We start from the raw sequence: 26,106 nt of genomic DNA, 5'->3' as shown, positions 1-26,106 counted from the left end.
GACTCTACCAAAAAACTACTAGAATTAATGAATAAAATCATTAAATTCACAGGATACAAATCAATACATGGAAATCTGTTGTATTTGTATACACTAATAATGAAGTAGTAGAAAGAGAAATTAAGAAAATAATCCCATTTACAATTACACCAAAAATAATAAAATACCTAGGAATAAACTTAACAAAGGAGGTAAAAGACATGTATTTCAAAAACTATAAACCATTGATGAAAGAAATTAAAGAGGACACAAACAAATGGAAAGTTGCTCCATGCTCGTGGACTGGAGAACCAACATTGTTAAAAAATAGTCATACTGCCCAAAGCAATCTCCAGATTTAATGCCATCTCTATCAAAACACCAGCAGTTTTCAAAGAACTAGAACAAATAACACTAAAATTTGTATGGCACTACACAAGATCCTGAATAGCCAAAGCAGTCTTGAGAAAGAAGAACAAAGCTGGAGGTATCACAATCCCAGATTTCAAGACGTACTACAAAGCTGTAGTAAACAAAGCAGTACAGTACTGGCAAAAAACAAACAAACAAACAAACAAACAAAAAAAACAAAAAAAAACCCAAAACAAATTTAAAAAAAAAACAAATAAAATCAAAGCAAAACAAAAAACACACACAGATCAATAGAAAACAATAGACAGGCCGGAAATAAACCCATGCTTATATAGTCAATCTATGACAAAGGAGGCAAGAATATACAATGGGGAAAAGACAGTATGTTTAACAAATGGTTCTGGGGAAAATGGACAGTTGCCTGAAAAAGAGTAAATCTGGACTACTTTTTTACACCACACACAAAAATAAACTTAAAATGAATTTAAAGACCTAAATGTGATTCCTGAAGCCATAAAACTAGAATAAAAACAGAGGCAGTAATTTCTTTGACATCGGTTATAAAAATAGTTTTCTAGATATGCCTTCTTAGACAAGGGAACCAAAAGCAAAATTAAGCTGTTGGAACTACACCAAATAAAGAGCTTTTGCACTGTGAAGGAAACTGCCAACCAAACAGAAGGCAACAAAACTGAATGGGAGAAGATATCTGCAAATGATAATCTGATAAAGGGTCAATATCCAAAATACATAAAGAATGTATACAACTCAACACACACACACACACACACACACACACACACACACACACACACAATCTTATTACAATGGGGAAAGGACCTGAATAGACATTTTTTCAAAGAAGACATACAAATGACAGACTCATGAAAAGATGCTCACCATCAATAATCACTGGGGAAATGCGTATCAAAACCACAATGAAGTACTTACTGTGCACTTGTCAGAATAGCTAAAATAAAAAAGACACAAAACAACAAGCGTTGATGAGTTTGTAGAGGAAAAGGAACTCCTGGTGCACCACTGGTGGGAATGCAATGAAAACCAGTATGGTTACTTAAAAAATTAAAAATAGGATTACCATATGATCCAGTAATTCCACTACTGGGTATCTACCACAGAAAACAAAAACATGAATTTAAAAAGACATATGTAATCCTATGTTATTGCAGTATCATTTACAATAGCCAAGATATATATGGAAACAACCCAAGTATCCACTGATGGATGAGTGGATAAAGAAGATGTGTGTACACACACACACACACACACACACACACACACACACACTGGAATATTACTCAGCCATAAAAAAGAATGAGATCTTGCCATTTGAGACATGGACGAAACTAGAGGTTACAATGCTAAGCGAAATAAGTCAGGAAATTAAATTGCCATATGATATCACTCATATTTGGAATGTAAGAAGCAAAACAAAATAACAAAGGAAAAAAAACCAAAAACACAGACTTTTAAATACAGGTTCCCATAAGAGTAGTGAAGGGGGATGAGTGAAATAGGTAAAAGGGATTAAGTGTACACTTATCATAATGAACACTGAAAAATGTATAGAATTATTGAATCAAATTGCACACCTGAAACTAATACAACACTGCAAATCCATTATACTTCAATTTAAAAAAAGGAGAAGCAACATATATCTAATACTTGTGTGTAGTTCTAGGTTCTATAGAAAAAGGAACATACGTTTTGGGTGAAAGACTCTTTTTAAAGAAATAGTATATAATTGAAAATACAATATCAGGTACAAAAGTAAGTATTTTAAATGAAATAAAAATTAACAATAAATTTCACACTTAAAATTTAAATAATATCATAAGCATCAAAAATACAGAAATAATGACATTAGAAACTTATTATAATTGTTATCATCAGTTAATTGCCTGGCGCATGCCCCCATAATACATTTTTCCCCATATTTTTGCCTACTTAATATTTTTTGCCTCTTCATCTCACAATGATTTTATAGTATTTTCTATTAAAACATACAAAGATAATTCAGTCTTTCTGCTAGCATGGTTGATCAAATTGTTATTATCATTATTACCATTCACTTAGATTTTTTCTTTCCTGCAGTTACACAGTCTCTAGACTTAGAGCAACTCTTCTGAAAAGGTCAATCCTCTGATGCTCAGCTCAGCCAATCCCTGTCATGCCCCTCTGGGAGGAGAAGCATAGGGGTAAGAGGAAGTTCCAGAAAGGAACTTCCAATTTCATTAAAGTATTGTTGATTTTGAAAATTACTGTGGGAGGTTTTTTTTTCCTTTCATAAAAACTATTGCTCTCAGCTTCTTATGATTGTGTTGGTGGTCTGTTGTCACTCTGTAGTTAATTCCTTTGATGTTATTGAGGATTTCGTTGATATATGTTGTACTAGGAGGACCGACTCTGGCAACTGAAAATGCTTCTAGGTTGACGTATTCCATGATTAATTCTTTAACTGACACTGTCATCATACAACAGCCAATACAAAGCTCATTACATTTCTGTCCTATAAATTTCTTTGTATTTCTTAAGTAGTTTCGTGACATAGGATTAAGACAGAAGCAATAGAAAAAGTGTACAGATTTCTTTTTATAGTAGTGGGTGTTTCTTTTTTTTTTTTTCAACGTTTATTTATTTTTGGGACAGAGAGAGACAGAGCATGAACGGGGGAGGGGCAGAGAGAGAGGGAGACACAGAATCGGAAACAGGCTCCAGACTCTGAGCCATCAGCCCAGAGCCTGACGCGGGGCTCGAACCCACAGACCGCGAGATCGTGACCTGGCTGAAGTCGGATGCTTAACCGACTGTGCCACCCAGGCGCCCCTAGTAGTGGGTGTTTCTATAATGCTCTCTGAATATATGCTGTGATAAACAGAAATCTAGGATGACAGTCAATGACACTTGACCTTTTGTGATTCCTAAACTTTAATGTAGATAGAATCTGTGAATATGAGGAGATATTCCCATGTTTGTTGCATTGTATGACAAAAGAGATTTCACAGATATAATTAAGGTCCCAAATCAGTTGATGGGAAGATGCTCCTGGGTGAAGAGGCTTAGCCTAATATGTTTAAAAGGCCTGGGGCTTTCCTAAAGACAGATAATCAAACATTCATTGATTCAATGGAGAAATATTATGTTGATTGTAGGGTGAGAAAATGCTCCATCATCCCTGGCACACACTTGATATTTTGGTAGCTTCTTGGCTTTCTGTCTGACATTCTAACAGCACTCAGTGACTAGGAATATTCACTGGTTTAAAAACATGTTGGATTTGACTTGTGTATTAGCTTAGGCTCCTAAAACAAAAATATCACAGATGGGTTGTCCTAAACAGCAAACATTTATTTCAGTTCTGAAAGTTGCGGAGTTTCAAGATGAAGATGCCGGCAGGTCGAGTACCTGTGAGAGTCTGCTTTCTGGTTCATAGACAGCCATTCTCTCCCTGTGTCTTCACATGATGGATGGGGTGAGGGAACTCTAAGGGGTCTCTTTCAGAAGGTCACTAATCTCATTCATAATGGCTCCATTCTCTTGACCTAAATATCTCCTAGAGGCTCCACTTCCTAATAGCATCACCATGAGTGTCAAGATTTCAGTATATGCATTTGGGGTTGGGTGGAGATACACATTTAGTCCAAATAACAATTAGTGCAATTTGCATACCTTTTCTAATGGAAAAAAAAATGGACCATTTAGAAATCTTCCGCTGATATTCATAAATCTTTTAGTTGAGAGTGTAAGATAAATTATTATAAAATTTATTGTTAAAGACTGATAGAATTAGCAAGAGCAGAGTGAGCTCTTTGACAGAGGGAACTACTGTAACTTTTCCAAATATTCTGTTCATTAACAAGAAACTCACAAAGGTGGTGTGGCTAGCTTGTTCTTTCAAATCAATTCCATTTATTTCCTATATAGATCATTGATTTGACCTCCTAAGACTACTTCTTTCTTGTTTGGAACTTCCTTTTTTTCCTGAACATAAGTGGATCTGCTCCCTTGTAAATGTAATGTTCAGAAGGACTTCTGAGCTACTTTGCTCTAAGGTGGAGGAATTGGTAAATAATCACACATCTTGTTAAGGAATGAAAAGTTTACAATATGAACTAAGACAACAGCATTACATTCATGAAAATTAATGTAGATACTGTTTCTTTTTAATTGGTGAGAATTTAGAATTCAATCTTGAAGAATGCAGTTATCCTAGAGTTGACAGTGACATTAATTTAATTCAATGCATTTTCAGATTAAAAAAAGTTTAGACTCCTGAAAATGTTTCACGGAGCCTTGCACCAGCTCTACCACCATCAGATATTTTTTCTAAACTTTGTGGAAGCTGAACTTAATTGTGTACCTGTTCCTTCTCTGTATCATTGTTCTTCCTAATGGGGGTTACACCAATGACACACTCAACACTCCCCCTTCTATTGCTCGTTGATCACACTGCATCTTTATCCCCAGTGAAATCCTTCAATTATGTGCCACTCAATGTGGCACCTATAGGCATTTCAATAAACAGTGGGGGGATTGTGAAAACACATGAGGAAACATATTTTTGTCACTTTTAGAATCAAAGATCATGAAGGGAAGAAAGTGAAAGAACAGAAAGATGAAGGGTGTATTAACTTTCGCATCTGCTTCCTAGGGGTGCCTGGGTGGCTTGGTTGGTTAAGCCTCTGATGTCAGCTCAGGTCATGATCTTGCAGTTCGTGAGTTTGAGCATGGTGTCAGGCTCTGTGCTGACAGCTCGGATCCTGGAGCTTGCTTCAGATTCTGTGTCTCCCTCTCTTTCTGCTCCTCCCCTGCTCTCTCTCTCAAAAATAAACATTAAAAAAAAAAAAAAAGAAAGAATCTGCTTCCTAAACAAATTGATTAGTGAATGATTTCCTTTTTCTTTCCTCTCATCCAGCCTGTTTCTCCATTAATGTGAATTGGATATAGAAGCAGAATTCCTAATTTAAGAAAGATGACCATTTTTGAGAACCTGGGTATTTCCCCTAATTTCCAATATATAAAATAGTAATGAAGAACAAATTTAAGCATGAGTTGCTGGTGGTCAAGTAAACAGAAAGAAAAAAAAATGTCATTTAGCTTTGTATACATCCTTTGCCTTCTGTCCTCAGAGTGTGATTCTATAACCTTTCTCTGGTCATTCTTGCTTCCCACCCTCTCCTATACATTCCTGACTTCCACAGACTTTATGTTAAAATGCATAGGCTCTAGGTCAGGACACCTGGTTGTCAATCCTAGCTACGCAAGATCTTGTGGTAACTAGTTCTCCAAAGGTGGCCCCCATACACATCTCTTTCCCTAACTCATACTCTTGTATAGTCTTCATGCACACTGAATCTTGTCTGAGCCTATAGTTCACTTTAGCCAATAGAAAACAATAAAGATGAAGCTATTAAAGTTCCAGGCCTAAGCCTTAAGAAAGCCTGACAGCTTCTGCTGTTGTGCTTTTGAGAGCCCTGAGCTACCATGTAAAAGATCTGGTTACCCTGCCTGAGAGACCATGTGGAGACGTCAACTATTGGGAGAGGTCACTTGGAGGTGAAGAGGCCAAGAGGGGGACACCCAGCCATCCCCAAAAGACACCAAATATGTCAGTGAGCCACCTTGAACATTCAAGCCCACTCATATAAAAAAAAATCTCTCCAGCTGTCCCAAGTTGTGCCACAGAATCATGAAAGAAAATGCCTGTGTTTTGTTTTGTTTTGTTTAATTTTAGGCCAGAGTTTCAGGTCTGTTTGGAAGCAATAGACTACTGAAAGACATACTAACTGTGAAACCTTGGGATCACTTGACCTTATCAATTTTCTCATTAGTAAAATTGGATTTCTAATAATAATACTTGACTCATTGGGTTCGTGTGAGCACTGAATGAACAAGACATGGAAAGCTCTTGGATCTATTTCTAGCATGTAGTAATCCTCAATAAAATAACTGTTATTATTACTTTACTGGCTTTTCCTAGTTCCACAAATTTTGCTGGCATTCACAGCTCTTGCTTTCACCCATTGTGAACACTACATCTGACTGGGTCTTATCTTTTTCTCCTTATATGGTAGTTAGAAGATGAAGAGTATCTGAAATCCTGAGTTTACATTCTGACTCAGCCATTTACTAACTGTTTAAACTTGTGTACTAACTTCTTTGATCATTGTTTGTAGAATGGCCGCAGTAATGGCCATCTGTGTCTGATTCCTGGTAGGAAGTTTGCAAATGTTAATATATGTCAGGGGTTTACATAGATTAGTAACTTAAGAAAAAAAGCAATTTTTAAATAGGCACAATTATTATTCTTGGAACAAACAGCATCTCTAGGTGTCTTTCCAGATTATTATACACAGAATTCTTTCCTCCAACCTCTGTGATTCCAACATAATCTGTGAAATGTCCCATAATCTATACAAGAATACATCATTTTGATTTGTTGATGTCTCTATCCAAATGACCTGCTAAGTTTTAAAACAGGAGCACATCTTAGTGATTTCTGCATAATGTGTCCATATTATAGACCATTTTTAGTAATTGACATTTGCCATTTTGTTGCTGCTGTTGTTTGTTTTGGCTGTTTTGGATATGACGATCTGCTTTTGGGGAATCAACCATTGATCAACCACTGTATGAATTTTGGTAGAAGCAGAAACCTCATTTTTCATTTTAAAAACTACATATGCCCATCACTCGGTCTCCCTAACTCTTGGCAACAAAGGAATAAACATGGTTTGGCCAGGTGGATATTTACACTCATGATTTTAATCCTATGGTCAATGACCCAAGGAGCAATAGAGAATTCACCTCAGCACAGGCAACAATGGTGACTATAGCAGGGAGGGTCTAGAGTCAGCAATGTGATGATGACTGTTGTGGATTGGATGCCCAGCCCGATTCTCTCTATAGTTGGTAGGGGTGTGGTGCTCACTACCTCAGCCACCACTGATTCCTTCCACATTCTGATTCTCCAGGCTTCCCTTAGCCCCTGTGAGACCACCATTATTCTCTCTAAATTCTTTTTCTACTTAACTTCATAGAACTGGCTTCTGCTGTTTGAAGCCAAGAACCCTGACTAGTTTAGTGCCCTTGACAAGAGAATCCTTGGAAGGCTGGCTATAATGAGAATCCCTAACAGAGAGAGTTAGTGGCATTTTGACTAATGAGAAAAATTGAGAGAGGAGAATAGAAAAGATAGTTATAGCAGGAAGAAGAACTGAAGGCATTGATTTGCACAAATCCAACAAGAGTTTTTATATTAATCCATGAGGTATTTGGAGAGCAAATAATTCTGCTAGTAGATAACTGTGGCTCGTTATGTGGTCTTCAAATTTTTAGAATGAGGAAAATCACAGCAAGGGTCCCAGAAAGGCTGCCATAGCAAAGAAGGCAAAGGCTCACTGATAAGAAGTTTTCTCATCTTCAAATATCTCAAAGAAAACCAGGATCATGTCACTAGCAGAACTAGAAGAAGCACAGCAGCAAAATTCTCAGATGGATATTGTATTAGCATTTACATTGTTTAGCTTTACCGAAAAGATTAGTGTACCAAATATGGTATTTATTTCCCAAAAGTCTTTTACGTCAACTACACAATGGAAAATTGGGTGAAAAAACTGCTTGATCAAGGACATTCCATTGCTAAGTGATTTTTTTTTTTTTTTTGCTTTTCTATTAATGGTCTGGAATATACCAGAGAGAAATGGAGATAATCCATTACTGAGGAGTTTTTGGTTTTGGTTTAGTCAAATCAAAACCAAAGTTCAGTGAAACTGTGAGATTTTTAGGTATATTTTAAGAGGGACATGAAAATAAGATTCAATACAAGTCATTGTAAATGAATCATTCTGGTTACAATGCACAAGTATTTTTCAAAGTTGAATGTTCAGATCCTCTGAGAAGAATGGTATATGGAGAACTGTGCTTATAAATATCTTTGTTTTCTTCCCAATGACTCAGTGAGCCTGGGAGTGTGGGTGGGAGGGCAATGAGGGAAAACGATAGTGAGCCAGAACACATCCATTTCTCCTAACCACAGAAAGGCCATCTTCAGTCTGAGTAGCTTATTGACATGATATCCTTCTTGTTCTGACTTCCTGGAGCCCATGTTGTTCTTATTAATACAGAAGATAGCATATAATATTATGGCCATTTGTTTATGTTTTATATCCTCCATCAACCTTAAGAGGAAGCTCTTGATTTAAAGTTTTTTTTTTATCACCCAACAGCAGAGGTAATGAAAAAATTACACAGTGAAGGCACTGTCTTATTGATAAATTCTTGCCAACAGTCAGAAAAATTGTTTTTAAATTCAGTTTACATACTCACCTCTCAGGGTTTGAAAGTACTTGCAAAGATATAAGCAATTTGGGGAGAAAGAATGGCATGTAAAAAAAATTGTCACTCTTCTTGCAATATCTAAAAATTTCTGTAGACTGGTTTAATTTCTAGAGCTCCAGTTAACAGGAAGAATTGTCTGTCTACACGGTCTCTAATTTAATAAATGCAGCATTTGGCCAAATTTGTTTCCCCTTGCCTTTAAAGCAGTTGTCTATATTGGTTGTGATGAACTGCTTAATATAAATATTGCACAGTACCAAAACAAAAAGCACCATATAAAACAACCTTGAGCCAAGGCCTTTCAACTTTGGTATTACAGAGCCAAGCACATTAATTTTAACATAGTAGGCACTTACTACATGTTAGTCTACATTATAGCAAATATTGCTTCAAGATACTGAATATACACATGGTTTCTAAAAATAAAAAAGTATAAACATAAGAAAGAAGTGGATTATTTAACTCTTTTAAATGATGCCATTTTCCCCAAAATAAAATAATCCAATATTGATAATGAACAATTTTCCACTTTATTCAATTTTAGTGAAGGAGAATGCTCTCCTGGCAACAGAATGTCTCCAAGTTATTCTTAATTTGATCCTTGTCTGTTCTATCCTGATGTGAAAGACAAATGGAGACTGTGCAGGCTCCTGGGCTCCCTATTGCTTCTTGCTGTAAAAATGCTTATCGTGTCCACAATTTGAAAAGCGATGGGGCATCACTACTCCATTTTTTTGGAGGTCAAACTAAGTCCCTTTTAGCATGGTTCAGATTAAGTAGAGTAACTTCTTTTTCCATTATTTCTTCATGTTAAATGATCCAGACACTATCTAACTTCAAGGACTGATTATTTCCCAGCAATATAAATGAGAATTGTGTTACCCTCACTTGGCTAAAAAGCAATTGGGTATTAGCAGCCAGTGGTTTTCCAAAGTGTCACTCCACTGTCCATCCTTAAACTTTTGTGTCCCAGGCCAAAATGAAGACTTTGTTGAATTTCTTACCAGAGGAAAGGATTGATGAAGCGGGTACTTGACATATGAAGGTATGAACTTTTTCCAACCATATACTAAGGGTCATCTCTGACCAACTGAAAGAGCAGAGAGTATACAGAAAGGCAGCATCATGACCGTTTTTGACAAGGAGTTTCTAGCACTAGCAGAAATGGAAAAAGTAGGCCACCTGGTCCCCCATCCTCCTCCACTGCTTCCTCCAACCAAAGGGGAACATTAGTGGTCTCTTATGGTGGCATCCAGTGGATTTGTTCTGTCCTTTACGGTATGTATTATGCGTTGAATTTTGTCCCCCAAAAAGATATGTTGAATACTTAAACCCCTCTGCCACAGAATGTGGAAATGGGGTTTTTACAGAGGCAATCAAGTTAAGGCAATGTCATTACTAATGGATACTAATCCAATAAGACTGATGTCCTCATGGAAAGGGTCAATTTGGACATGAGGACAGGCACAGAGAGGGGAGGCAATGATGACAGGCATATGATGACACAGGCAGGGATAGTAGTGAGGCAGCTGCAAGCCAAGAAATGCCAGGGATGTATAGTCATCATTAGATGGGAGCAAGAGGCAAAGAAGGATTGATTCTACTCTGAGTTACAGAGGGATTAGGGACCGGCTGACCTCTTGATTTTGGATTTCTACCTCCAGAACTTTGAGGGAAAACATTTCTGTTGTTTCAAGTCATGCAGTTCATGGAAATTTGTCATGGCAGCCCAAGGAAATTAGCACAGAATGCCACATTCTAATTTAATGCTCCCTTCATACTATGAGAGTAGATGAGAGAAATGAGGTTACTTGTAGATACTGGAGGTCCACAAGGTTGTCAAGGCTGAAGTAACTATTTTGTAAGTAGCTGCACGCATCACTTCCCCCCAGCACATGGCTTCCCAGTTGTTTTTCAGTGAACTATTACTAGCTTTGTGGAGCAAAGGTTTGTTACAGTTTACCAATGTTTTGTGGAAACACTAGTGTACTATCATGTAATTGTGTTTGCTTTCTGATATCAGTATGCTATTCTTGACTTTAAGAGGCTGGCTGGATATAGAACGTGGAGTTTATGTTGCTGTGGACACTCAGCTATTATGTTCTGTCATTAAGTCAGTAAGAATTTACTATTCTGCAAAAACCACAAAAATACCTAGGGATAAATCTAACCAAAGAGGTGAAAAATCTATACACTGAAAACTATAGAAAGCTTATGAAAGAAATTGAAGAAGACACCAAAAAATGGAAAAAGATCCCATGCTCCTGGATAGGAAGAACAAATATTGGAAAATGTAATACTACCCAAAGCAATCTACATAGTCAATGCAATCCCTATCAAAGTAACACCAGCATTCTTCACAGACCTAGAACAAATAATCCTAAAATTTGTATGGAACCAGAAAAAAATCCAAATAGCCAAAGCAATCTGGAAAAAGAAAACAACAGATGATGTTGGCAAAGATGTGGAGAAAGAGGATCTCTTTTGCACTGCTGGTGGGAATGCAAACTGGTGAAGCCACTCTGGAAAACAGTGTGGAGGTTCCTCAAAAAGTTAAAAATAGAACCACACTACAACCCAGCAATTGCACTACTGGGTATTTATCCAAGGAATGCTGTTTCAAAGGGATACATGCACCCCAATGTTTATAGCAGCACTACCAACAATAGCCAAAGTATGGAAAGAACCCAAATGTCCATCGATGGATGAATGAATAAAGAAGATGTGGTGTGTGTGTGTGTGTGTGTGTGTGTATATATATATATATATATATATATATATATATATATATATATTGAATGAAATCTTGCCATTTGCAACTACGTGGATCAAACTGGAGGATATTATGCTAAGCAAAATTAGTCAAAGACAAATATCATATGACTTCACTCATGAGGACCTTAAGAGAGAGAACAGATGAACACAAGGGAAGGGAGGCAAAAATAATCTAAAAACAGGGAGGGGGACAAAACATAAGAGACTCTTAAATATGGAGAACAAACAGAGGGTTACTGGAGGGGTTGTGGGAGGGGAGATGGGCTAAATTATTAAGGGGTATTAAGGAATCTACTCCTGAAATCATTGTTGACTATATGCTAATTTGGATGTAAATTTAAAAAATGAAATTAAAAAAAAGAATATCCTATTCTGCTATTTTAGAAGAAAATGCAAAACAGAATGTCAAGTAATTATGTTTGTTTCATAAGCAGATAAGATTGATTGCGGAATATTAAATTTCATCTTCCCTAAAGATTTGCAGTGTGGAATAAACCTATAATGGAGGGACTCCTAAAGATGTCAGGGTGGGTGTGATGATCCCCTCGTTGGTTGTGTGAAAATGTGAAGCAATGTCTTGGAAGTAATTAATGTTGCCTACTTTTAGATTAAGCACCGAAGATTTATCTATTGATATCTTACCAGTTCCTCATAATTATTTTTTATTGTCCTTGTTTCCTTATCATTCTCAAACATCAACTTGAAGTCCATGTTCATTGTTCTTCCCAAGCATAACACAGTCTGCCTAAGATACCCAGATTTTACAGTTTCAAAACTTATAGTTTGGCAGATAAAGCCCCACAGCAGTTATAAGGCTGGGCTTTGGAGAGAGAGAGGGTGGGGTTAAATACTAGATAAGCTTATTTTCTAGCTATGTCATTCATCTCTGGCAATTCCATTAACTTTGATGCTTCAATTTCTTTCATCTGGTCATGGGAAATTAATATTTACCTTATATCAATTTTAATAAGGGTTTTGATGTGAATTAAATAATGTCATAATCATCATCACATAATAAGTGAAAGCTCTTGTTTTCATTTTTCTTCATTTTCTTCCTTTTCCTCCTAAGAGACATTTATAGTTCTTCAAAAGAAAAAAAAAAAGCATGTTTCAAAACTTCAGTGTGAAGTTCATCCATAGGGTACTGCAAATTCCTAGAGACTCATTAAAGTAAAAGAAACACTTTTATGCTAGACTTTTGGTTGTACTTGATATAACTCCTTAATTTATTTTCTGTAGATATAGCCTACATGATTTTTGTACAAAAATCTAGTAAGGATGGGATAAAAATGCATATATAATGATATCTAGCAGTATAGACCCCCAAAAGTGTTTCCATTGCATAATCCCTGTTTTGTTTTCCCATGAAAGCTCTCATTACACCATGCTGTCTCATTCTGTGAATAGTTCCAGATCAAACATACTCAGTTTACAAGTCAAATAATTTCCCCACATGCCAGAGGCATAAACACTGACCTTAAATTAAAACAAAAAATCGAGTTTTATTATTCTGTCTTTGAAAATCAATGAGTTTAGTATTAGGAATTAGTTTTCCCTTTCCATCAGTACCAAAGAATCTTGTCAGAGCTCCTCTAACATGGTTTTGATGTTGTACAAGCAGAAGGGAATCAGTTCACACCCCTGCAGCTATTTGGCTCTGCTTGGATACCTGGGGCAAACCATGGCTCCGTTAGTGCAACAATTAGAGAGCTCTCATAGAGAGCACCTGGAAAAACAGTCTGAAGCTGTTTCGTCATTGTCACTAGGTCAAATATTAGTTCGCTCTTGCACCTCAACACTTGCAAAGATTTATCAATAATTCCATATTTTGCAATAAAGAATTTGTAGCAGCCTTTTGTGTAGTGGGGAGGAATGGTTGGCACACTGGCCATTGGAGCAAAACTCCAGGCACTTCAGGCGGCCATCCTGCTGGCTGTAAAATCACAGGAAGACAGAAGAGTCAAATGCCAGCCTGTCAACCTCCTTGAAGAAGACGGATGGAACTATCAATAAACCAATAAAGCAAAGGCAGACTGATGCAAAGCAGTGGTGCTTGTGACAAGGAGCTAGCTGGAGAAGTGACAAGGCAGAAGTCAATAAGGCAGCTTATTACAGCCAAAGCTGATAAGTGATATCATTGTCAATAAGTAGAGACTGAGCCACCTGGGAGAATTCATGTCCCTTCAATCAGGAAAGTCAGAGTGGGTGGCAGATGTAGCCCTGTGTCTCATCCTGGGAATGGTATAAACTCTTTCTCCACTCTCTAGGGACAATGGTCATTCAGAGACAGGAGAATAGAACACACACATCTGGACCAATGACATCTCGACTCCATGATGCAGTGATGGTTTAGGGGGAAGGAGCGTTGTCTACAGCTGTAGTGTCATATCGTGTCACTCTCTCTAGCTTATCACCAAAGCAATGATAATTTTATTTTTTCAAGATCAATTATTGTTCAACAAATTTTCACCCAAGAGCCCAAACTGGGTTAAAATGCAATCAATCTGCATTCTATTCTAACTTACATGTACTTGTCAGAAATCATTAACCTATCAATGAATATGACAATGATGAATGATGATGATGATGCTTCATTGTCAAGATGCACAAAATTATTTCACACATGACTATGCACATCTTTCTGCGCACTAAATGATAAAAGATAAGCAATAATTGAAGAAAAGTTCATAACGGCTGTGTGAAGTCAAGATTATTCTGATCTACACATATTATTTCTCTGAGACCTCAAATGGTTCTAAACTATAGGACAAAATGAGACCATTTAAAATAATTTCAACTATGTAATTCTTCCAACAATGTATGTATGTTTTTGTAGATATGGCCTCTCTGTTGTCTTATGTTACTGAATATATTGAAAAGAGAACACATGTCAATGTGGCATTTTCCACCATCATTTTTAAGAAATTATTTACAAAACAGAGATAGTTATTTCAGGTTTCTTTGATATATTGGTAAGAAACTTAGTCCATAGTCAGAGGATTCAGACAAATCTGTTTCCTAAGGGAAGTCTGTGTTAACCTCTATAACTATACTGAATATTTGATTTAGCTGACTCTAGCCAGCATCACCAGGCTTACCCTTCACTAGGGAAGTGTGAAAATCTCAATAGATTCAATTCCTTCCAGGCCATCTCAGATTACTAATCCTTGTAATCATGAATTAATAGAAAGGCAGGGTTTGGTTGGGAGCAGAGTTGCCAAATATAACAAACGACTCATGGTTAACTTTGAATTTCAGACAAACAACAAGCAGTTTCATTTTTTTGTTTCAAATTTTTATTTAAATTGTAGTTAGTTAGCATATAGTGTAATATTAGTGTCAGGAGTAGAATTTAGTGATTCATCACTTACATATACCACCCAGTGCACATCACGAAGAGCACCATCCTTACTTACCATCACCCACAACAAGTAACTTCTTGATGTAAGTATATCCCATTAAATATTTAGGACTTACTTACACTGAAACATCACTGTTTATCTGCATTCAAATACAAGGTGTTTTGTAATTTTATTTGCCAAACCTGGCTACCCTAAAGCCAGATTTCTAGTATTTCCCTGCCAAGCAAGGGCAAAAACTTTATTTTTCTGATTTGGGCTTCCTGTACTTATCTTTCACAGACCACTTGAGAATTCTCTAATTCCCAGCTCCCCTGACCCACTGCACATAGGCACTTTGTGCAACTTCAATTGCCTCCGTCAATCTTGACTCTGTCCAGATTTAATTTAAACCGCAGGCTACACTGCAGCATTTCTCCAATTGTTCTCCTTCCCATATATAAGTCATTCTTTGGCAAGTTGCTCACTGGAATTCCAGGTAAAGATATATATGAATTCAAACCAAGATTAGGTCAGTTATCCTCAGAGCTAGTTATTTCCTCATTTTCTTCCTGCTCTGAATCTACTGCATTGCGAATACAATATTAAAACCCCCAGGATGATGTGAAACCAGACCAGCAATAAAAAGAAAACCATCCATCTAATAATTTGTCCCATTACAATAATGGAATGAGATCATCCAAACAGTAACTTTTCAGCGGTCAGCAGCTACATCCCCCATTGCACTATGTCTGCCAGGACTCAATGTTATTTTCCACCTGTGGCTCAATTCACTTCATCCTCCTCCCTTTTGCCTTATTACCGTCACCTGCCAAAGCCTAACCAAGCACCCGAGGCTGCTGCCACGGACGAGAACGGGAAACCAAAATTGCAATAGAAAACAAAAGGCAATCCTGAAGCTTATCCTGTTGGATACGAGGGCTGTTCTGCCCCTCCAAGTTCAAAAGAGATTCCTTGCTTATTGTCTGACGCTGTCTCTAAGTGAAATTTGGACACACTGTGTCATGTGCCTGTTGTTCTAACAAGTCAGGAGTCAGGTGAAAGAATGCTTTAGCACAATTGGTTAATACTTAAGGAGAAAGCAAGTTCAGTATTTTTCACTGAGTTTTCTAAGTTAGAAAACTGTGACCACGGTTCAGTTGTTTGAACTTTGTCTTCCATTAAAGCTCCAAAAATTGTTGCTGGTCTTTTTCATTTATGGTTTGCAATTAAAAAAAAAGTGAGGCTTGAAAATAATGTTCTCAAAGGGGCGTGGTCTTCAAATATTATAATACCCTGGTCATTAGTCATTTATATCTATTCCTCTTCTAAAAAAAAATATCCTCTGCCTTTTAATTTATCTTCTTAGAGAATTACTGGTTCCAAAATTAAAGGACACTATTCTAGTTCAGTGTTTCCCAAAGTCCTGTAACCAAAGAAATAACATATATTACAGGACCCTTAAGAACCCTGTAAGGTACTAATAAGAGCTTGAGTGGTATTTTCAATATTCCAAAGTGTTACAACACATGAGGCATAGAACTCAGCATAAGACTGTTTACAATAAATTCTTAACTTTAAGCTAGTATACTGTCAAGTCAAAACAGCTGCTACCTGGTAAGTATTTGTATATATGCTTTGACTCTTCAGTGACTATCCTAACAAATAGCTATTGCTCATTAGGGAATAAAGTTTTCCAAAACATTTAAGTAAAACAGAAATAAAAATTATATCTTTACCTCACACCAAAATCAATTTAGGCACTATAAATACCAGAAGAATCTATATGTGAATTTTATATAAACATGAGGATGTAAAAAATATTCTAAGTGAGACATCACAGGTAGTAACAGTAAAATATCATCAACTATAACTTTACCTAAAAGCCTCTCTTCTGTAGTATTCCGCAGCCAGCTGGGACAGCAAGGGTACCCATTTATTTCTGGCTAGAGAACCAGGAAAAGGAATCTCTGTAAGCAAGGAGGATTAGGGGACTTTCCTTTTCCTTTTTTTGTTTCCTTTAAATTCCATTCCATTTTATTTTACTTTTAATTTAATTCAATTGATTATTTCTGCTTTTTCTTTTTGGCCCACTCTAGACTCCTTAGTCATGGGGCGGAGGCAGAAAGCTGTGGTAAAACCCAGAAACCACAACAGAATGCATATCTTTCTGTACAGAGAAACTGCAAAAACAAAAAAACATGTGATCCAAAAAGTGTAGGGATCTCCATTATTTTGTTTCTTGTCTTGTTACACTGCATTGTCCAAATGACAATCACAAAAAACTATGAGGCAGTGGTGGGATAAAACTCTGAGGAAAACAAACAAACAAAACCATCCAAATAAATAAAAAAACACTTCTGCCTTCAGAGGCAGAGGATTGGAAAAAGTTAACCCTGGAGCTAGAGATGGAGGAAAGAATACTGGAGACAAACAGACCTGGAAAAGGGTTCCCTGATCTTGTGTGTGAAGCAACCTAAGCCCTGGGCTTATTATGCCTGAGCTGCAGATGTAGGGGAAAGGCCAAAGGTAACAGAACAAAGGCTCTGAACATGTAACTGACCTTGAAATGACCACCTACAAAAGATAAAACACTCTAAACCCAACTGGGTTGATAAGCTTCTGAAATAATGAAATCAACACTCAGCAAAGGATTATGAAAATATTTAGAGATTCAAATACAAAATTAAACATATCTAGGGCGCAATCCAAAATTGTTACACATACAAAGAAAAAGAAAACTGTGACAAATTCTCAAGCAAAAAGATAATGAATAGATGTGAAGCCAATCCTGAGATGATGCAGATATAGCAGTTACTAGTCAAAGACTCTATCATAGGTAAAATAACCATGCTACATGAAGAAGAGATAGATGTTCTTGAAATAAAAGAGATAATTTCTTGGCAGAGAAATAGAAACTATTAAAAAATAACCATTGGAAATATTAGAAAGAAGAATTACCATATTTGGAGTAAAACAGTTACAACAACAACAAAACCCCACAAGAGTGGTCCCAACAGAATAGAGAAGACAGAGGAAAGAAAAAAATATGATTTAAAATAAAATGAACACAGAGCCTTCAAGATTTGTGAAACTATATCAGATGGTGTATTATTCCTGTCAATGGAGTCTCAGAAAGAGAAAGAAAAAAAATAATGCAGGAAAAAATTAGAGGAAATAATGACCTTGCAAACATGGTCAAAACATAAATGAACAGGGTGAAAGAGCTCATAAAGCTCTCATCCATTCATACCATAATCAATATACTCAAAATCATAGATAAAGAAAAATCCTTGAATAGGCAGAGAAAGTACTTTATATACAGGGGAACAAAAATTTTAGTGACTGCAGATTTTTTATCAAAAACCACACAGGCTAGTAGACAGTGGACCTCTTTGAAGTGTTTTAAAAAGCAAAACAAAACAGTCAACTCAAAATTGCGTATCCAATGAAAATACTTGCCAGGGGTGATGACAAAGTAAAGCCATTCTCAGGTGAAGGAAAACTAAAGGAAATCAGCACTGGCAAATATACTTCAAAAGAAATACTAAAGGTGGTTCTTTAGGCTAAAAAGAAATGATATCAGAGGAAAATATGGAACTTCAGGAATAAAGGAATAGGAATACAATGGTAAATACCTAGCTAAACATGAAAGATTATGTTTTACCTCTTAAGATCTTTGGAATATGCATAACTGTTGAAAAAAATACATTTTGATGGCTTTTCAATGTATTGCAGATATAATATTCAACTATATCATAAACATTTTGATTTGAAGTGATCAAATCTTAACTCTAAATAAGGTTAAATTCAAACATGAAAATTCAAATATGTACACAGCAATCTCTGGAGTAACTTCCTAAAGATAATGCAAACAGACCAACCCAAAAAGTTAATAGAAATAAAATGCATTACTGAAAATATATTCAAATAACCAAAAATAATGCAGGATAAAAGGAAAAAAAAGGTAAAGAATAGAGGAGAGAAAAGAAGACAATGAAGATTAGGAGTGCATGGATGACTCAGTCAGTTGAGCATCCAACTTCAGCTCAGGTCATGATCTAGCAGATCTTGAGTTCGAGCCCCGCATGAGGCTCTGTGCTGGCAGCTCAGAGCCTGGAGCTTGCTTCAGATTCTGTGTCCCCGCCCCTCCCCTGCTTGCACCGTTTCTCTCTCTCTCAAAAGTAAATAAACATAGAGGCTAGGCTTGGAAGATGGTGGCGTAGGAGGATGCTGGGCTCACCTCATCCAACTAATCACTTAGATTCCACCCACATTGGCCTTAATAACCCAGAAAACTGCCAGAAGACTAGCATAATGGACTCTCCGGAGGCAAGCGTAGACAAGAGGCCCAGGGAAGAGGGTAGGAAGGTGGATAGGTGGTGTGTGCTATATGGACTGGCGGGAGGGAGGCGGGGTGGTGGAGGGGCAGCGCGCCGGGCAAGGCAGAGCCCCCAAGTCTGGCTTGCAAAAGCGGAGGGGCCAGATGTGAGTTCTGACAGCCAGCGAGACTTAACATCTGGAATATTAAAAGTCAGCAGCTCTGCTCAGAGAGCAGGAGGGCGAGAGGTCACCAGGAGGGAGAGTTGTTGAGCCCCGGAAGACAGAGCTCAGCTCAGCGGGGAACAAAGGTGCTGGCTGGCACCATCTCCCTCGCCCATCCCCCAGCCGAAAGTCCAAAGGGAACCAGTTCCTGTCACCGAACTTGCTTGCACTGCACAAACACCCAATGCTGCACTTCTGTGGATCTATCCCTCCAATGGGCCTGCCTCCCTCCAGGTGCTGCAGGGCCCCTCCTTTAATCAACGAATTGATTAAAATCGACTTAAGCAATATAACAGAATAAGAATTTAGAATAATAGTCATAAAATTAATCGCTGGACTTGAAAAAAGCATAAGGACAGCAGAGAATCTATTGCTACAGAGATCAAGGGACTAAAAAATAGTCATGAGGAACTAAAAAAATGCTAAATGAGGGTCAAAATAAAATGAAGGCAGCCATGGCATGGATTTAAGAGACAGAGGAGAGAATAGGTGAATTAGAAGATAAAATTATAGAAAAAGAGGAAGCTGAGAAAGAGAGAGATAAAAAAATCTAGGAGTATGAGGAGAGAATTAGAAAACTAAGTGATGCAATCAAATGCAACAATGTCCATATCATAAGAATTCCAGAAGAAGAGGGAGAGAAAGGGGCTGAAGGTGTACTTGAACAAATCATAGTTGGGAACTTCCCTGATACGGGGAAGGAAACAGGCATTGAAACCCAAGAGGCACAGAGAACTCCCTTTAAACGTAACTTGAATCGATCCTCTGCATGACATATCATAGTGAAACTGGCAAAATACAAGGATAAAGAGAGAATTCTAAAAGCAGCTAGGGATAAACAGGCCATGACTTACAAAGGTAGACACATAAGGGTAGTAGCATTTATCTACTGAAACTTGGCAGGCCAGAGAGGAATGGCAGGGAATCTTCAATGTGATGAACAGAAAAAATATGCAGCCAAGAATCTTTTATCCAGCAAGTCTGTCATTCAGAATAGAAGGAGAGATAAAAGGTCTCCCCAAACAAACAAAAACTGAAGGAATTCATCACCACTAACCCAGCCCTACAAGAGACCCTAAGGGGGACTCTGTGAGTGAAATGTGGCAAGGACCACAAAGTACCAGAGACATCACTACAAGCATGAAACCTACAGACATCACAATGATTCTAAACCCATATCTTTCTATAATAACACTGAATGTAAATGGACTAAATGCTCCAACCAAAAGACACAGGGTATCAGAATGGATTAAAAAAAAAGACCCATATATTTGCTGTCTACAAGACACTCATTTTAGACCTGAGGACACTTTCAGATTGAAAGCAAGGGGCTGGAGATCTATCATGCTACTGGAAGTCAAAAGAAAGCTGGAGTAGCCATACTTACATCAGACAAACTAGACTTTAAATTAAAGGATGTAACAAGAGATGAAGAAGGGCATAATATAATAATTACAGGGTCTATCCATCAGGAAGAGCTAACAATTATAAATGACTATGGGCCAAATATGGGAGACCCCAAATATATAAAACAATTAATCATGAACATCAGCAACCTTATTAATAAGATGTGGTAACTGTAGGGGGCTTTAATACCCCACTTACAGTAATGGATAGTTCACCTAGACAGAGAATAAATAAAGAAACAAGGGCCCTGAATGATACGTTGGATCAGATGGACTTGACAGATATATTTAGAACTCTGCATCCCAAAGCAACAGAATATACTTTCTTCTCGAGTGCACATGGAACATTCTCCAAGATAGATCACATATTGGGTCACATAAGTATAAAAAAATTGAGATCATACCATGCACACTTTCAGAACACAATGCTATGAAGCTTGAAATCAACCACAGGAAAAAGTCTGGAAAACCTCCAAAAGCATGGAGGGTAAAGAACACCCTACTAAAATATGAATGGGTCAGCCAGGCAATTAGAGAAGCAATCAAAAGATATATGGAAACAAATGAAAATGAAAATACAACAATCCAAACACTTTGGAATGCAGCAAAGGCAGTCCTGAGAGGAAAATACATTGCAATCCGGGCCCATCTCAAGAAACAAGAAAAACCCCAAATACAAAATCTAACAGCACACCTAAAGGAACTAGAAGCACAACAGCAAAGACACCTCAAACCCAGCAGAAGAAGAGAAATATTAAAGATAACAGCAGAAATAAAAAATATATAATCTAAAAAAAACTGTAGAGAAAATCTATGAAACCAAGAGGGTTTTTTTTGAAAAAATAAACAAAACTGATAAACCTCTAGCCAGGCTTCTCAAAAAGAAAAGGGAGATAACCCAAATAGATAAAATCATGAATGAAAATGGAATTATTACAACTAATCCCTCAGAAATACAAGCAATTATCAGGGAATACTATGAAAAACTGTATGCCAACAAACTGGACAACCTGGAAGAAATGGAAAAATTCCTAAGCACCACACACTTCCAAAACTCAAACAGGAAGGAATAGAAAATTTGAACAGACGCATAACCAGTGAAGAAATTGAATCAGTTATCAAAAATCTCCCAACAAATAATAGTCCAGGACCAGATGGCTTCCCTGGGGAATTCTACCAAACATTTAAAGCAGAGAAAATATCTATCCTTCTCAATCTGTTCCAAAAAATAGAAAGGGAAGGGAAACTTCCAGAATCATTTTATGAAGATAGCACTACTTTGATTCTCAAACCAGACAAAGACCCAGCAAAAAAAGAGAACTACAGGCCAATATCCCTGGTGAATATGGATACAAAAATTCCCAATAACATACTAGCAAATCGAATTCAACAGCATATAAAAGAATTATTCACCATGATCAAGTGGGACTGATTCCTGGGCTGTAGGGCTGGCTTAATATTTGCAAATCAATCAATGTGATACATAACATTAATAAAAAAGATAAGATCCTGCCAATCGATGCATAAAAGCATTTGACAAAATTCAGCCTCCTTTCTTAACAAAAACCCTTGAGAAAGTCAGGATAGAAGGAACATACTTAAACATCATAAAAGCCATTTATGAAAAGCCCACAGCTAATATCATCCTCAATGGAGAAAAACTGAGAGCTTTCCCCCTGAGATCAGGAACATGACTGAGATTGTCCACTCGCATAGCTGTTGTTTAACACAGTGTTGGAAGTGCTAGCATCAGCAATCAGACAACAAAAGGAAATCAAAGGCATCAAAAGTGGCAAAGATGAAGTCAAGTTTTCACTCTTTGCAGACGACATGATAATATACATGGAGAACCCGATAGACTCCACCAAAAGTCTTCTAGAACTGATACATGAATTCAGCAGTCGCAGGATACAAAATCAATGTACAGAAATCAGTTGCATTCTTATACACTAATAATGAAGCAACAGAAAAACAAGTAAAGAAACTGATCCCATTCACCATTGCACCAAGAAGCATAAAATACCTAGGAATAAATCTAACCAAAGATGTAAAAGATCTGTATGCTGAAAAGTATAGAAAGCTTATGAAGGTAATTGAAGAAGATATAAAGAAATGGAAAAACATTCCGTGCTCATGGGTTAGAAGAATAAATATCGTTAAAATGTCAATACTACCCAAAGATATCTACACATTCAATGCAATCCCAATCAAAACTGCACCAGCATTCTTCTCGAAACTAGAACAAGCAATCCTAAAATTCATATGGAACCACAAAAGGCCCCAAATAGCCAAAGGAATTTTGAAGAAGAAGACCAAAGCAGGAAGCATCACAATCCCAGACCTTAGCCTCTACTACAAAGCTGTCATCATCAAGACAGCATGGTATTGGCATAAAAACAGACACATAGACCAATGGAATAGAATAGAAACCCCAGAACCAGACCCACAAACGTATGGCCAACTCATCTTTGACAAAGCAGGAAAGAACATCCAATGGAAAAAAGACAGTCTCTTTAACAAATGGTGCTGGGAGAACTGGACAGCAACATGCAGAAGAATGAAACTAGACCACTTTCTTACACCATTAACAAAAATAAACTCAAAATGGATAAAGGACCTGAATGTGAGACAGGAAACCATCAAAACCTTAGAGGAGAAAGCAGGAAAAGACCTCTCTGACCTCAGCCGTAGCAATTTCTTACTTGACGCATCCCCAAAGGCAAGGGAATTAAAAGCAAAAATGAACTACTGGGACCTTATGAAGATAAAAACTTCTGCACAGCAAAGGAAACAACCAACAAAACTAAAAGGCAACCAACAGAATGGGAAAAGATATTTGCAAATGACATATCGGACAAAGGGCTAGTATCCAAAATCTATAAAGAACTCACCAAACTCCACACCTGAAAAACAAATAATCCAGTGAAGAAATGGGCAGAAAACATGAATAGACACTTTTCTAAAGAAGACATCCAGATGGCCAACAGGCACATGAAAAGATGCTCAATGTCACTCCTCATCAGGGAAATACAAATCAAAACCACACTGAGATATCACCTCACGCCAGTCAGAGTGGCTAAAATGAACAAATCAGGAGACTATAGATGCTGGAGAGGATGTGGAGAAACGGGAACCCTCTTGCACTGTTGGTGGGGATGCAAACTGGTGTAGCCGCTCTGGAAAACAGTGTGGAGGTTCCTTCAAAAAATTAAAAATTGATCTACCCTATGAACTAGCAGTAGCACTGCTAGGAATTTACCCAAGCGATACGGGAGTGCTGATGCATAGGGGCACTTATACCCCTATGTTTATAGCATCACTTTCAACAATAGCCAAACTATGGAAAGAGCCTAAATGTCCATCAACTGGTGAATGTATAAAGAAATTGTGGCTTACATACACAATGGAATACTACTTGGCAATGAAAAAGAATGAAATATGGCCTTTTGTAGCAACGTGGATAGAACTGGAGAGTGTTATGCTAAGTGAAATAAGTCATACAGAGAAATACATATACCATCCGTTTTCACTCTTATGTGGATCCTGGGAAACTTAACAGAAGACCATTGGGGAGGGGAAGGGGAAAAAAAAAGTTAGAGAGGGAGGGAGCCAAACCTTAAGAGACTCTTAATACTGAGAATAAACTGAGCGTTTATGGGGGGGTGAGATGGAGGGGAAAGTGGGTGATGGGCATGAGGAGGGCACCTGTTGGGAGGAGCACTAGGTGTTGTATGGAAACCAATTTGACAATAAATTTCATATTAAAAAAAAAGTAAATAAACATTAAATTTTTAAAAATGATGATTAAAATGATATGGCAGGCATATATCCAGAAAGATCAAAATTACATGAAATGTAAATGTGATAAATATACAAATTAAACACACAGTTGCCAGACTGGATAAAAGGAGAGAACTATGTGTTGTCTATAATAAACATATATATATATATATATATATATATATATGTATATATATATATATACATAATTTCATGAAAAAGAATAAAAATAAATAAACACACTTTTTTAATAGCTGGTATGGCTCTATTTACATCAGAGAAAATAGACTTTAAAAGAAAAACATTACCCAGTGTAAAATTGGGGGGTTACCTTAGGATAAAAAGATAAATTCACCAAGAAATAATAATATGAAACGTGCATGATCATTAAAATATGAAATGTGTATGAATGTAACTGTATGGTTTCAAAATAATTGAAGCAAAAACTTATGGAATTTGAAAAAGGCAAATCTACATTTAAAGATCCCTGGACACTCCTTTCTCAGTAATTGATAGAACAGAAAAACAAAATTAGCAAGAGTATAGAACATCTAAGCAACACTATCTACCAACTCAACCTAACTATTTATTGGACACTCGAACCAACAACTGCAGATACACACACATTTCAATTGTGCATGAGTCATGACCACAGGAGACCATAATGTGGTTCATAAAATAAGCTCTGACAGAAATAAATCATGCAAAGTATGTTCTTTAACCATAACATCATTAAACAAGAAATTAATGTCAGTCAGTAAGACAACAGAAGAATCTCCAACTGCCTAAAAAGTAAACTAAATAAAACACTTATAAACATCTCAATACAAAAACCTCTCAGGAAAATTGGGAAACATTTTGAACAGAATAAAAGTAAAATTACATCAAAATGTGTGTGATGTAGTGAAAAAAAATGCTTAAATAAAATTCATGGCAGGGGCACCTGGGTGGCTCAGTTGGTTAAGTGTCCGTTCATGAGTTCGAGCCCCACATCTTTGGGAGTCTCTTTCTTTATCTGCCCCTCCCCCATCTCTCAAAAGAAATCAATTTTAAAAAAATGAAATTCGTGGCATTAAAAGTTTACATTAGGAAAGAAGGTCTCGATCAAAGATGTTTTTGCCCGTTTTCTCCTCAAGGATTTTGATGGCTTCCTGTCTTACATTTAGGTCTTTCATGCATTTGACTTTATTTTTGTGTACGGTGTAAGAAAGTGGTCCATGTTCATTCTTCCACATTCCGCTGTCCAGTTTTCCCAGCACCAGTTGCTGAAGAGACTGTCTTTATTCCACTGGATATTCTTTCCTGCTTTGTCAAAGATTAGTTGGCCAAAGATTAGTTTGTGGGTCCATTTCTGGGTTCTCTATTCTGTTCCATTGATGTGAGTGTCTGTTCTTGTGACAGTACCATACTGTCTTGATGATTTGATCTTGGCTGCAACAACTTTTTACTCAACATGTCCCAGGGGGCAAGGGAAACAAATGCAAAAATGAACTACTGGGACCTCATCAAAGTAAAACCTTCTGCACAGCAAAAGAAACAATCAGCAAAAC

General features: G+C 37.1%; 2 long non-coding RNA genes across 6 annotated transcripts in view; one reads left to right on the top strand and one right to left on the bottom strand.

The window, feature by feature from the left end:
* The window catches only part of LOC123386162, a 66,423-nt gene extending 63,842 nt beyond the window's left edge, over positions 1-2,581 (top strand). The window contains exon 5 of the long non-coding RNA XR_006599872.1: positions 2,467-2,581. This is a non-coding gene — a long non-coding RNA (uncharacterized LOC123386162). The remainder of the gene's footprint in view (positions 1-2,466) is intronic.
* LOC123386161 overlaps positions 1-26,106 on the bottom strand; it is a 1,074,166-nt gene that overhangs the window by 631,441 nt on the left and 416,619 nt on the right. The window lies entirely within an intron of this gene.

Source organism: Felis catus, chromosome B3 (assembly GCF_018350175.1).
Source record: "Felis catus isolate Fca126 chromosome B3, F.catus_Fca126_mat1.0, whole genome shotgun sequence".
NCBI classification, from domain to species: domain Eukaryota; kingdom Metazoa; phylum Chordata; class Mammalia; order Carnivora; family Felidae; genus Felis; species Felis catus.
The sequence above is the reverse complement of the archived record's forward strand: the minus strand, read 5'-3'. Positions and strand labels throughout refer to the sequence as shown.